Source organism: Taudactylus pleione, unplaced genomic scaffold, assembly GCF_031769625.1.
Source record: "Taudactylus pleione unplaced genomic scaffold, aTauple2 ptg000140l, whole genome shotgun sequence".
NCBI lineage: Eukaryota > Metazoa > Chordata > Amphibia > Anura > Myobatrachidae > Taudactylus > Taudactylus pleione.
This window is the reverse complement of record NW_028284542.1, coordinates 1,329,716-1,345,253: the sequence shown is the minus strand read 5'-3', so window position 1 is coordinate 1,345,253 and position 15,538 is coordinate 1,329,716. Positions and strand designations below refer to the sequence as shown.

Here is a 15,538-nt window from a genome sequence, read left to right as displayed (position 1 = left end):
ATAGGCAGAAGCATACACTCTATGGAGCCTTAGAATTATATACTGTAGGTCTTTCTTTGAAAGGTGGCGAGTGCCCCATGTAACCCAAATGGCAACATGTTGTATTGGAACAGTACCTTGCTGTTGCTAGTCTTTCAATAAGTTCATCCACTCGAGGCATCTGGTAGGCATTGAACCAAAACAAGCACTCTGTCCCCAGGAGCAAAGATGCCCAACCGGGCATTGCAATTGTACACCTTCTGCTGTGCTCTCTCATTATCGTCATCACTGCAGCAATTCTTTCCTGCATTTGGGAAACATGCTCAATAACAGTTTTATATGGACTGGGTTACCCCTCCCATGTCTCCTTTGCAATGTCCAGCAATCCCCTTTGGGTGTCTCCCCTACAACAAATCAAAAGGTGAAAACCCCGTGGAAGATTGGGGAACCTCTCTAATGGTCAGTAATAAATAAGGTAGCAAATATTCACAATCTCTTCCATCTTTATCCACCACTTTCTTTAGCATGTTCCTTAAAGTTTTGTTAAACCTCTCCACGAAAACCATCAGTCTGGGAGTGATACACAGAGGTTCTTAGCTGAGTAAATTTAAGCAGGCTGCTTAATTCTTTCACAAGTTTCTACATAAATGGGGTACCCTGATTAGTCAGGATTTCCTTGGGCATTCCCAATCTGCTAAAGACATGGACTAGTTCTCTAGCAATGGTCTTTGTTGACATATTGCGCAATGGTATAGCTTCCAGGTATCTGGTAGCATAATACATTATCCCGAAATACATTTGATGGTTCCGGGCATATTTTATTAGAGGTCCAACCAAATTCATAACTATTCTCTCAAATGGAACCTCAACAATGGGTAATGGGATGAGCAAACTTCTAAGGAGGATGGTACTGACACTCAGGGCACAATATTCAGATAACACATTATGATACTGTGCAAGAAAAATATCTGTAAAATTCTCTCAGCAATTTTTTCTACACCTACTGTAGGTGACCTGCAGTTATGTGACCATGAGTAAGGTCTAACACTGTTCTTCTATATGCATTGGGGACTACTAATTGTTCCACAATATCTTTCTCATTCATGATCACTTGATACAGAAAATCCTGATGTACTGCGATGTGAGGGTATGAAAACCTACCAACAGGGTCTATGGGGTTTCCATCAATCTCTAGCTTTTACCAGAGTAGGGTCATTTAACTGTTCTAAGGCAAAGAACTCTTTTCTGACCTCCAGATCAGGAGGACGATCAACCGGTTCAACAACATTTTCTATTTCAGTGGAAGGTACATCATCCTGTCCCCTTAAGTGCTCTCATCATTCTCTGGCTCCCCAATCATGCTTTAAAAAGGGAATATTCTGATTCAGGAGACACTCCCACTACCACTGTATCAGTAACATTCTCAAATGGGTCGGGGTTATGTACTTCTGGAAGTTGTGGGAGAGCCGATTTGTTACAGAAGTGAGCAAAGTCTCTCCCCAATATCGCATCGTACATCAAGCCAGGAACCAAACCCACAGGGAGTACAGCGGAACCATACTGCGTTTGTAGGTTCACTTTCGCAGTAACATGACACAGAGTATCCCCATGCATGCAAGTCACACCAACAGTTTTACCCTTATATTTTAATGGGTTCAGCAATTCCCATTTGAGAAGATTGACCAGGCTACCTGAATCTACCCGGTTGCCTTCTATAGTGACGATACACAATTGCTTATCTGTCTCAGCCTGTCGGTCGGCAGTGCAGATAAGCTGAGCAAAGAAATACATTCTGCTATTAACATAACATAAGCAGTATCACTTGCATAGGTCAGAGGTAAGCGAACAATTAGCTGCAAAATGGCCCAAACCACTACATCGAAAACATTGGATCATGTTATTATCAAGTCTTTTATGGTGTAGGAACCTTCCTGGCATTGCTGGCCTACTGCCAGGTTCCAAACCAATCATCTTAGGTTCTTTCCACCACCCATCACCCTTCTCCCCTGGAACAGTATTACCAGTGGTCACTGGAGATCGCCGTTGTGGGACTAGGGCCCGGTGGAGTACACTTAATAGTCCCTCAGCCACCACATACCTCTCCACCACTTCTGCCAATGGGTGTGTTGTTTTAGGGTCCGTGTGGCTCACTCATGTGCATAGTATTGTGGGTAAGGACTGTAGATATTGATCCATAACAACAACTCTTTCCACGATCTGCGATTTGCTGTTTGTAGAAATGTGGTTTGTAATATATTATATTCACTGCCATATCAGGGCTTTCACGGGCCCTCTGCAAGCCCTGCCTTCATTGCACATGATGTTGCATATAGGGGGTGGGGCCAGCCAGCTTCCGAAAGTGCAATAGTGCATGGAGCATCTAGAAGGTGCTCAATGCAGCTGTATAAATGGCAGGGTGCTTGCCTGTAGCGCCCAAAGGACTCTACTAGTGGTACTGCAGCAGCAATACTGGCTACAGGGTGGCATTCCAGGCACTCCCCTAGTTATGACTCTGATTTTCTTGTAGACTTTTACTTTTAGGTAATAAGTTCTGGATTAATGAATACATTCCATAACATTGTATAGTCTATTAAACTTCCACCCTATCTGCCACTGCAGTGCCACTATGTTTCATAGATGTGCCACATTCTTTTTTAAACTGCCATGTGTTTGTGCCGCTGCTCTGACGCTTAGATTAGTCAATCAGCTCGCTGCAGCCTTTGGCCGATATGGGTGGAAACAGACCTGTGAGGTGGTCCAAACTGACCTGAAATGCATGTTACACGGCAAAGCTGTAGAGCCAGTGGCGTAACTTAATCCCAGTTGCCCGGCGGCAAGATAAATGTTGGTGCCCCCCCCCTCGTATGCCGACTATTGGACTTTGTAAACCTGACATATGGTTATGCAAAAGGACTACTTGGTCCATCTAGTCTGCCCTGAAATAACACATGTAGCAAGCACAGAAAGATTACAAGTGTCTCACTTTACTTCCTGAGTTGGGAGATAACTGTCGCAGTTATGATTTTTTTCAGTTGGATTTCAAAATGACAGCTCCCATCTTTTGCAGTTTTTATTCTGACAGCCAATAATGTGATAATTAGATACACCACCAGTGCTATGGTAGAAAAAAAAAAATAATATAAAAAATATATATATATATATATATATATATATATATATAGTATTCCAAGAGTGGCACTCCAAGTGTAGGATATAATGGTGCTGGTGCCCTCCTTATTAGGACCTCAGCCGAGAACCAACAATGCAGTAACAGACAGATTACCAGCAGGTAAGCTTACCTGCTGGTAATCTGTAATTATTTTCCGAGTGCCGCCATCTCTGTTATTATATATATATATATATGGTAACACTGGAGATGTATCTAATCTATATTAAATACATTAATGCACCATAATTACACTATCTTGCTCTTTAAATGTATAATGATGAGAGAGTGATCTACCTTGCTCTTTAACTATATCACTCTTCAAAAGTCACTGCCCGGGAAGCAATCGGGAAGCCGATTGCCTATATACCGGCAGACGGCTTCCCGAATGTCTTATCCCGGCAAGGGTGAAATGCCGGGCGTCTAGATGTAGACGCCCGCATTTCCCCGACGCCGGGAGACTGGCGCCCGGCATCACGATCGTAGTGATGCCGGGCGCCGTGAGCGGACAGCCGCGGGGGGGAGGGTTAGGTTTAGGGCTCCCGGGGGGGACTTAGGGTTAGGCTAGGGGGAGGGAGGGTTAGGCACCCCTGGGGGGGACTTAGGTTTAGGCAGCGGGGAAGGGGGTGGTTAGGGTTAGGCACTTAGAGGGGGGATTAGGGTTAGGCACTTGGGGGGGGAGTTAGGGTTAGGGTTAGGGGGGTTAGGTTAGTGGATACTTACCTATCCACGATCGGGATTTCCAGCGCTGTCGGGCTTCCACTGCGTCGCACTCTGCTCCTGTCGGGCTGCCGCTGACGGGAATGCGGCCGGCGGTATATCATACCCATTCCCACTGCCCAGCCCAACAGCTACTTATCTGCTGATCTTCAGCTACACACCATGACAGCTGCACCGTCCACCTCTCTGTATGCCCGCACGCACAGTCTCCCGGCACCTGTGGTCCATTCCACGTAGCGACAGCCGCACCGTCCTCCCTGCACACTCGCCCAGTCTCCTGCGGTGCATTCCACACAGACTGTCAGTGACAGCCGCGCTGTCTTCCCTGCATGCCCACGCTGTCTCCCGGCTCCCACGGGCCATTCCACTTTGTGATAGCTGCGCCGTCCTCCTCCCTGCACGCCCCCACACCTCCCGGCTAAGTCAGGCTCAGGGTCGCAGACATATTTTACGTGATGTCCCACGACCAGAGCAGAGAGCAGGGGAGGAGCTCTGCTGATGCAGACCTGGGCTCCTTGGTTACACAGCAGGGAGGACACAATGGAGGAGGTGCCCCCTTCAGGGCTGGAGCCCGGCGGCAGCTGCCTCCATTGTCTCCCACAGTTCCGCCACTGTTTAGAGCCAAAAACACGGGGGTCCGCACACATCTCTAATATATATATTTACTATTTCAATGTAAAAAAAATCAAGTTGATATAAAATATTTGAAATGTCAGCTAATTGTGCAGCTGTAAAAGTTAATACTTGGAACTAAGTTAAATAGGGTTTCAATATACTTGTATAAAATAATACCAGCACTGATAGTCAACTAACGGTAGCAGATGCCTGAACAGCAGGGACGAAAGCCGGAGTTTACACAACGAGTTTTATCACTCGTTTTGAGTGAGAAAACTCATTGATGAATGAGACCTTGATCTACTGTAAGATACTCACGTAAAATAAAAGCGTAAACGGTGGGATCAGCGGCTGTCACTCACGGTTCTGGCTAGTGATATGACAGCTGCAGCCACTTTCATGTGTTAGTATTAGGGGTGATCGGGTTCGGATTTCTGAAATCCGAACCCCCCCGATCCGAGGCCGATCCGAGTCAGGCTCGACTTTTCCCGCCTGACTCGGATCTGAAATCGAGGCAAAACGTCATCATCCCGCCTTCCGAGTCTCGCGGGTTTTGGATCCTATATAAGGTACCCGCGTCGGCGCCATTTTCTCACTCGGCTGTGGACAGTGAAGAGGGAGGGTGGGAGTTAGGGCTGGCTGGGCTGTGTAGTGTAGTGTAGTGCAGAGTAGTGTTGTGCTGTGCTGTGCTGTGCTGCGCTGTGCTGCTGTTGTCCACTACTTCAAAGTCCATAGGGGCTGGCTGTGTTGTGCTGCTGTTGTTAATAGGGGCTGTGTCCACTACTTCAAAGTCCATAGGGGCTGGCTGGACTGTGTTGTGCAGTCAGTTCTCCATAGGGGCTGTGTCCACTCCAAAGTCCTGTGCAGTGTCCCAGTCCTAAAGGGGTGCTGTAGTGTTGTCCAGGGGGTGCTCTGTCCATCAGGGGTGCTCCCCCCAAGTGCTAAAAAAATAATATTTTTTGTGTGTTTGTGAATTGTGTGCACAGTAGCCGCACGTGCATCAACAAAGTAGTGCCAAGCGTGCGCCTGTGTCATAAGTAAAGGGCCAGCTGGCTTGACCGTTAAGGGGTGCTGTAACCCCCAAAGTACACTCCAGTCCAAACCAAAAAAAAAAAATATTTTCTGTGTTTGTGAATTGTGTGCGCAGTAGCCGCATGTGCATCAACAAAGTAGTCCCAAGCGTGCGCCTGTGTCATAAGTAAAGGGCCGGCTGGCTTGACCGTTAAAGGGTGCTGTAACCCCCAAAGTACACTCCAAACCAAAAAAAAAATATTTTCTGTGTTTGTGAATTGTGTGTGCAGTAGCCGCACGTGCATCAACAAAGTAGTGCCAAGCGTGCGCCTGTGTCATAAGTAAAGGGTCGGCTGGCTTGACCGTTAAAGGGTGCTGTAACCCCCAAAGTACACTCCAGTCCAAACCCAAAAAAAAATTATTTTCTGTGTTTGTGAATTGTGTGCGCAGTAGCCGCACGTGCATCAACAAAGTAGTGCCAAGTGTGCGCCTGTGTCATAAGTAAAGGGCCGGCTGGCTTGACCGTTAAAGGGTGCTGTAACCCCCAAAGTACACTCCAGTCCAAACCAAAAAAAAAATATTTTCTGTGTTTGTGAATTATGTGCGCAGTAGCCGCACGTGCATCAACAAAGTAGTGCCAAGCGTGCGCCTGTGTCATAAGTAAAGGGCCGGCTGGCTTGACCGTTAAAGGGTGCTGTAACCCCCAAAGTACACTCCAGTCCAAACCAAAAAAAAAATTATTTTCTGTGTTTGTGAATTGTGTGCGCAGTAGCCGCACGTGCATCAACAAAGTAGTGCCAAGCGTGCGCCTGTGTCATAAGTAAAGGGCCGGCTGGCTTGACCGTTAAAGGGTGCTGTAACCCCCAAAGTTCACTCCAGTCCAAACCAAAAAAAAAAATATTTTCTGTGTTTGTGAATTGTGTGCGCAGTAGCCGCACGTGCATCAACAAAGTAGTGCCAAGCGTGCGCCTGTGTCATAAGTAAAGGGCCGGCTGGCTTGACTGTTAAAGGGTGCTGTAACCCCCAAAGTACACTCCAAACCAAAAAAAAAAATATTTTCTGTGTTTGTGACTTGTGTGCACTGTGGCTGCATGTGCATCAACAAAGGAGCAGCGCCAAGCGTGCACCTGTGTCCCATAAGTAAAGAGCCGGCTGTCTCATTTCTTAAAGGGTGGTGTAACCCACAAAGTGCACTACTCTCCAGCAAAAATAAAAAAATATTTTCTGTGTTTGTGTGCGCTTTAGCCGCACGTATATATCAATATAACATAAATGGAGGACCAAACTTTCTCCGATAAAAATAAAATAGGGAAAGATCAAGAACCACTTCCTCCTAGTGCTGTTGCTGCTGCTGGGAGTTGTTCATCATCCCAGAGAGGAAGTAGGAACATCACTACTTTTACTAAACAATTGACCCTCCAACAGTCCTTAGCGATGAGGATGAAGTACGACAGCAGTCATCCTGAAGCAAAACGTTGATGGAGGTAGAGTGTCCCCGGTTCCAAATCCTGTCTAGATTCCACCTGCATCCTCAAAGCAGCAGCGACAAGCGTGCGTCTGTCTGTTAAAGGGTGGTGACACCCTCAAAGTGTGCTACACAAATAATTAAAATATTGTTCTATTTTTTTCTGTCTTTGTGAAATGTGTGGGCTGTAGCCGCACCTGCATCCTTAAAGCAGCAGCGACAAGCGTGCGTCTGTCTGTTAAAGGGTGGTGACACCCTCAAAGTGTGCTACACAAACAATAAAAATATTCTTCTTTTTTCTGTCTTTGTGAATTGTGTGGGCTGTAGCCGCACCTGCATCCTTAAAGCAGCAGCGACAAGCGTGCGTCTGTCTGTTAAAGGGTGGTGACACCCTCAAAGTGTGCTACACAAACAATTAAAATATTGTTCTTTTTTTTTCGGTCTTTGTGAAATGTGTGGGCTGTAGCCGCACCTGCATCCTTAAAGCAGCAGCGACAAGCGTGCGTCTGTCTGTTAAAGGGTGGTGTAACTCTCAAAGTGCTCCAAAAAATAAAAAACTATTTTTTTAATGTGTTTGTGACTTGTGTGCGATGTAGCCGCACTTGCATCCTCAAAGCAGCAGCGACAAGCGTGCGTCTGTCTGTTAAAGGGTGGTGACACCCTCAAAGTGTGCTACACAAACAATAAAAATATTCTTCTTTTTTCTGTCTTTGTGAATTGTGTGGGCTGTAGCCGCACCTGCATCCTTAAAGCAGCAGCGACAAGCGTGCGTCTGTCTGTTAAAGGGTGGTGACACCCTCAAAGTGTGCTACACAAACAATAAAAATATTCTTCTTCTTTTTTCTGTCTTTGTGAATTGTGTGGGCTGTAGCCGCACTTGCATCCTCAAAGCAGCAGCGACAAGCGTGCGTCTGTCTGTTAAAGGGTGGTGTAACCCTCAAAGTGCGCTCCACAAACAATAAAAATATTCTTTTTTTTTTTCTGTCTTTGTGAATTGTGTGGGCTGTAGCCGCACTTGCATCCTCAAAGCAGCAGCGACAAGCGTGTGTCTGTCTGTTAAAGGATTACATCGGTGACAGCATCCAAGAAGGCATGTCAGACAGTCCGTACCTGTACTGGCAGGAAAAAGAAGCAATTTGGAGGTCCCTGTACAAACTGGCTCTATTTTACCTGAGTTGCCCCCCCTCTAGTGTGTACTCCGAAAGAGTGTTTAGTGCAGCCGGGAACCTTGTCAGCGAAAGGCGTAGGAGGTTGCTTCCACAAAATGTGGAGAAGATGATGTTCATAAAATGAATTATCAACTCTTCCAGGGAGACCAGCCTCCAGAACGTACAGAGGGACCTGTGGTTCCAGCGGGGACGAATTAATACTCTGTGAGGATGAGGATGTACACACTGAAGAGGGTGAGGAATCGGTGGATGAGGAGGATGAGGATGACATCTTGCCTCCGTAGAGCCAGTTTGTGCAGGGACAGATTAATTGCCAGCTTGTTTTGTGGGGGCCCAAACGAACCAATCATTTCAGCCACAGTTGTGTGGCAGACCCTGGCGCTGAAATGATTGCTTTGTTAAAGTGTGCATGTCCTGTTTATACAACATAAGGATGGGTGGGAGGGCCCAAGGACAATTCCATCTTGCACCTCTTTTTTTTCTTTGCATTATGTACTGTTTGGGGCCTAGTTTTTCAAACTGCCATCCTGTCTGCCACTGCAGTATCACGCCTAGATGGGTCACGTGTTTGCGCCGCCCACTCGTATCGCTTAGCATAGTCATCCATCTACCTCGGTGCAACCTTTTGGACATAAAAACACTATTGTGAGGTGTGAGGTGTTCAGAATAGATTGAAAATGAGTGGAAATTAAGGTTATTGAGGTTAATAATAGCATAGGAGCAGAAAAACCTACAAATTCTGTGATTTTAGCTGTTTTTATGCTTTTTTTCAAAAAAATACAGATCCAAAACACAAAACCCAGAACCCAAAACACGGAAGGGTGGTTTTGGCAAAACCAATCCAGATCCAAAACATGAAGAAAGATCCAGATCCAAAACCAAAACACAAAACACGAAAAGTGGCCGGTGCACACCCCTAGTTAGTATTAGGGTGACTGTAGTGCATATACAAAAGGTGTCCACATATTGTAAATCAAATGTAACAGGAATTGTGGAGAGCCTGCAGTTCATGGGTAGAATGGAATCCTGGTGGTTATACAATCAGACTACCAGCCACTCACTCAGTGCATACAGTCTGCACAGGGGCAAACGCAGGATTTCTAGAGAGGGGTTTCCAAATGCTTCATTTTAGAGTGAGTGAGGCCAGTCCATGAAGAGGGTAGTATTAGCACTTAACCAGCTTTAATATGCGTCATACATAGTGTATTGTGTGTCATAATTCCAGCATGTACAGGACCAGCGATCACAGTAACCTATTATATGTATCATACATAGTGTATTGTGTGTCATAATTCCAGCATGTACAGGACCAGCGATCACAGTAACCCATTATTTGCGTCATACATAGTGTATATATATATATATATATATATATATATATATATAGGAATGGGGTATGGAAAGAACATGCGCCTAATAGTGTAGTATTTCAAAAAATATATTAGCATGTGCTCAAATATAAATGTGCGTACCAGAAAATAAATCTTTATAGCTTATCTGTGGTTGTTTTACTGGAACCTCATGTGGTGAAGTGGTTTCACAACTTCAGGGTAACCAGGAACCTTAAATAAAATTAGCTCATGTCGAGCCAAAATACGCATACATGGTGTAGTAATTTTGTGTCTCAAACAAATAATATGGTGAAGTAGTTATATATGCGTACCAGAATGTTACTTGGATTAATGTATCAAGTACTAAGTCACCTCTTCAGACTCGTATGCTGGCCCCAGTATTGGCAAGTGCAGAAGGAGTACTGAAACTATATAGAGATAGTAATGATATGCTTTCAACTGAGCTGTATAGAAAAGAAGCAGCAACCAATAGTTTACTCCACTGTTCAAGCTCACATCTTCCATCTACCCTTTCGAATGTCCCCAGAGGGGAATTTTTACGTCTAAGACGTAATTGCTCTGACGATGAGGTGTATACAGTAAAGAGTGAAGAATTGGTGGTAAGACTCAAAGAGAGAGGATATAGCATGAGAAGCATTAGAAAAGCGAAATCATCATTATTGAAAACAAACAGGGACACCCTGATTTTTCAGGATAGTAAAAGAAAGAAATCAAAACTACAGAATGAACCCCCGGAAATGAGGTTTGTGGGCGACTTTTGCTATGAATGGTACAAAATTCAGGATGCTCTCAATAAATATTGGCACGTACTACTTAATGATGCAGACCTGAACCAGAAATTGGGCCCAAAAATATCGATGAGCTGGAGGAGATCCTCGAATCTAAAAGATAAATTGGTCCAGAGCCATTTTGTCAGAACATCCACTAAGAGGAATAGGATTAAGGGTACTTACCCATGTGGATCATGCAAAGTATGTGAATACATGATCCAGCAACCAGTGGTAAAAGACAAATATGGTGAAAATATCAAAATCAATGATTATATCAACTGCCAAACAACAAATGTGATATACTGCATTAGATGCCCATGTGAAAGGCAATACATAGGAATGACCACAAGGATGTTAAAATCAAGAATCCTAGGACATCTTGGGAACATTCGGAACGCAGCTTCAGATTTAAGGAGGAATAAACAACTCACCTCAGTGGTAAGACACTTCTTTTGTGCTCATCCTAACAACACCAAAGATCTAAGAGTATTTGGACTCGAAAGATTACAAATGGGCATAAGAGGAGGTGACACCACTAAAGAACTCCTAAAAATGGAGAGCAAATGGATCTTCAAAATGGGCTCTTTAATACCAGCGGGACTCAATGAATCTAACAACTATGGAGTCTTTCTGCCAACATAAACATCTAAATATACGTCACACCCTAGTTCTGCTTTTTCTTTATTAGTATATACATCTAGAGATGCTTCTTGTGCTGTATATGGTGGTTAAGACACAAGATTATATACCTCTTTCCTCTCTGCATTAAACAACATCTTAGTTAATTAATCTCATTGATCTTTTTAATTACTGTGAGTTCTATGTTTCTGTTTCTTCCCCTTTTTTTAACTTTGATTTAACAACCAGTTATTGGTTGTAATGTATTGACTATTCAGGTTTATGTTAGGAGAGTATATACACATATATATGTGCTTAATAATAAGCACTTTGAATATTAATGTGATGAGCACTATTTTAATATTTATATTACCCCTTATTATATTTAATAATGTACTGTCATCATGAAATATGTTTATTTTTAGGTAGTCACTCTAGTACTTTTTACATTGATACGGGTTTATTTTTGTTGAATTTAGTTTAGAATGCTTTTTATTTTTTACACCTTATAATTAATTTTTTGTGTCTCACCTATTGTCACAATTTTAACAATATATGGAGGCTTTCTCCCCTATACACTAAAGTCATTTAAATTATGTTATGTACACTATTTAAAATTAAATATCTTATCACAATTTGTCACTGTATCACATCTAAATGCAATTTCACTTTTAACTAGTATTTTGGCAGCAAAAGTTTTAATGCAATAATATTTTACTATATTTGGAATTTTATTTTTGGAGTTTTTATGCTCATTAGGAGTATTAAATATTTATATCTCTTATATTGATATCTAAGGATACCAAATATGTCTATATATTCCAATAAAATTGAACACTGGTTATGTACTTACACTACAACCACGATATATTAGAGACTATATGTCTCAATTAATTACATTACACGCAGGTGTGTGTAAATTAACAGTGATGTACTGATTATATGTATATACATGCTATTACATCCTGACATAATTTGTGTTCAGTCATGCAATAAATGTAAAATTAAAATAGGAATAATATACCCCAATAGATAATAATAATAGATCATTCTTCTAATTTAATAGATAATGAATGTCTAAGGGAAGACAAATAGTCTTCAATCATTCATGTCAATTGTGACAATTAACACAAACCCTAGGGCTATTTAAGGGAAAGCTGTCCCAGGGAGAACATAGGCTCCGATGTGAACAAGCTTTCTATGTGAAACGCGCGTCATCAACCAGCGCCAGGACTCCGGGCTTCACAGGGCGCCCATGTGACCCGGCTTCTGACGGCGGCAGGACTATTCAGCGGGACGCTGCTCCCGACCATCCCTCCCCTCACCAGACCTATATACCAGGCTATCAGGTAATTCTATCGGCCCCCTCATCCCGCTGCCACCGGTCATACCGCCCTGCACTGCATACTCGCAACAGGGGGATACCGGAGTCAGCAGGGACAGTAGGAACCGATACTGTATCTGTCTTTAAAGTCTTCACCCTGCACCCAGGGGGTCTCCATCTCCCTCTGACCCGTTCAATACCCATGGGTAAACGGATGCAGGGGTGAGTGGTCTTCCCCCAATTGAGTGGGGGTCTTTTCTCTGTATTACTTACCTGATTGGTCCTATATGCTATTGCCAATATTGCTTTTAAAAATAACCTTTTTCAAACTAAAGTTTGCAACATATATGAGTTGGATATAATAACATATGTTACCAACGCCTCACTTTGTTTTGTCATTTAATGCTGGATATTGTTGATTGCATTACTTGAACATTCTTTGGAATAGGGGTTAATTATGAGGATGTAAATAATATTGTCATATACTAATAAGACAATATATATCAATATATGGATACAACAACACATGTTATTCTATTGCCTGTTTTTTTCATGCAATTCAATGTTGGACATTGCTGACTGCATCGTAGGTTTATTTTCTGATAGGGGTAAATCATGAGGATGTAAATAGTCTTGCCGTAGTTTAATCACACCTTTAATTAGACTATTTAATTTCATATAGGAGTGATATAATAGATTGGTACTCTCATTGATATATTTCACTGCACAATTTTCTTGTTCAAAAGACGGTCTACTAACATTGAGATAATAATAAATGGTACATTTAATAATTAGCCAATTATACACAGCTCAATGGAGTAGTAAGAGACCTACATTGTTTTCCTATTGATTTTCTGAGCCATTTTCTACAATCATTGCTCTAAAAGGGTTAAATGATGTGCAGTATTATACATGTTAATTGTGACTAGATTTTATGTATATGTCTTTTTGTGTTTATTTATTACTAAATTAAAAGTTAGGTTTTATGCTATATTAGTATTTAATGCAAGAATTATCAGATGTCAAGAGTGCATCAACCAAGGAAAATTCTTCTTTCTTTGAGTCATTTTTTCTTATGACTCAAAACTAACTATACAAATATTGTACTGTGCAAACTAAATGTTGCAATTACAGTTTGTTTGTTATATTTTCTTACTTCCCCCCTTACTTCTTACTAAAGGCCCCAGATGGATTGGGACAATTCCCCGTTTTGCAGATGATTGGGGAGAAAAAAAATCGGCAATGTATGGGGTACACCCAGGGCCAGCCCGAGCCTGATTTTTTTAGTAAGCGGATATAGATTTTAGTGCCCCCTGTTGAAATAAAGCCTCATATTTTGGTGTGTGAAATATCCGGAGTACATGTAATAATGCAACAATGACAAAAGGGAATCTGTAGATCAAAAGACCAGCTTTAGAAAAACATGTTTATAATTTAATACTATACTCAGTGGTGTCACTAGGGTTGGTGTAACCGTGGGCCTGATTCAGACCCGCTCGCAAGCGCTCGCAACTGGGTCGATGGTGGCCCACAGCGCATGTGCACGACGGAGCCGGCTCTGTCGTGCGCATGCGCGAGACCCGGCTAGCGACGGGCACTCCGTCGCTCTGGGTCTCACAACAAAGAGGGCGAGCTGTCGATGTTGAGTGACAGCTCGCCCCCTTTGGTGGGTGGGCCGTGGGGTGGCTGCCCAAACAGAGGCGTTCCCATGAGAATGCCTGCCGTTTGGGGGCGGCCCCACTGACACCATGAGTGATGTAAGTGGAGAGATTCCGGCTCTGTTAGAGCCGAAATCTCTCTGGAACTTGCGGCCATGAGACCCTACCACAAGGGTCTCATCGCAAGCCCAATGGTCGCGATGGTCTTGACCATCGCGACCATCATCATGGTCGATCGCTATAGCTGTGGATGGTCACCCACAGCTATGCGAGCGGCCAGGAGGCCGCACAAAAAAAAAAAAAAAAAAATGCCCTGATTCAGAGCGAGCGCTCTTTGCTCTGAATCATGGCCCGAGTGCAGTAACTAATGGTGTTACCCCACATGGACCTTCTCCTGCATCAGAAGAAACAGAATCCTTAATAATAAAATACAATGGATCTAACAGGGGAAAAAACATACACATTAACCCCCGCTGTGTGGGGCCCCACATGATAAATAAAAAACACACACATAGGCCACAACATGAAAAAAATAATATACATAGGCTTTGTATGGAAAAAAACAAAACACACAGGCTTTGTAGAAAAAAACAGAGAGGGTGACAGGGAGAGGAAGTCAGCACTGGGTGACAGGGAGAGTGTGACGAGAGGGAGAGGGGGACAGGGAGAGGGTGACGAGAGGGAGAGGGGGACAGGGAGAGTGTGACGAGAGGGAGAGGGGGACAGGGAGAGGGTGACGACAGGGAGAGGGCAACTGCACTAGGTGAAATGGTGATGATAGGGAGAGGATGACAGTGACAACAGGGAGAGGGTGACAGGGAGAGGATGACAGCACTGGGTGACAGGGAGAGGGTGACAGCACTGGGTGACAGGGAGAGGGTGACAGCACTGGGTGACAGGGAGAGGGTGACGACAGGGAGAGGGTGAAAGGTAGAGGGTGATGATAGGGAGAGGGCGACAAGCACTATGAGACAGGGAGAGGGTGACAACAGGGAGAGGGCAACTGCTCTAGGTGACAGGGAAAGGGTGACAGGGAGAGGGACGACAGGGAGAGGGTGAAAGCACTGGGTGACAGGGAGAGGGTGATGGAGAGAATGACCAATGGGTGACAGGGACAGGGTGACAGCCATACAGGGTATTTCAATTTCCTTACCTGGGGCCAGAAGTTATTGCAGCGCATGGATGGCGGCTCCTCCTTGGACCTCACTGGACACTGGCTGAGATGTCATGGTCAATCTATAGAAGGGGATCTAGCTGCTTCCCAACCTTTCACTTAACGCCGGGGACGGTCACCCGATCGTGACGTCAGATCCCCGGCATCCAGCACTTCCTCAGAGAGAGAGAGGAAGTTGGGGTTGGTTTAAAGGGGCGGAGCGGAGGAGAGCGCAGCCACCCATACAGCCGAGCACAGACTCTCACAAGCTGTATCACCGGGGGTAGAGCGTAGAGGTAGCGGCACTGGGGCATGGCTGCACAATGGAATATAATGAGTCAGTATGACTCCTCGTAATGCCGACAGCTGTGGGGGATCGCGCAGGTCTCAGGAGATAACGCGGCCGCCCTTACAGCCTGGCGCCGTATGCGGATGCGTACCTGGCGTAATGGGCCGGCCGGCCCTGGGTACACCAATCGCCGTTTCTGACCAAAAAGTGATTGTAATCGGTAAATCAAGTTGTCCAACATGTTGGATT

General features: G+C 44.3%; 1 protein-coding gene across 1 annotated transcript in view; it reads left to right on the top strand.

Annotated features, from left to right (window-relative positions):
• LOC148522739 (antizyme inhibitor 2-like) overlaps positions 1 to 15,538 on the top strand; it is a 409,249-nt gene that overhangs the window by 343,640 nt on the left and 50,071 nt on the right. The gene's annotated exons all lie outside the window — the stretch shown is intronic.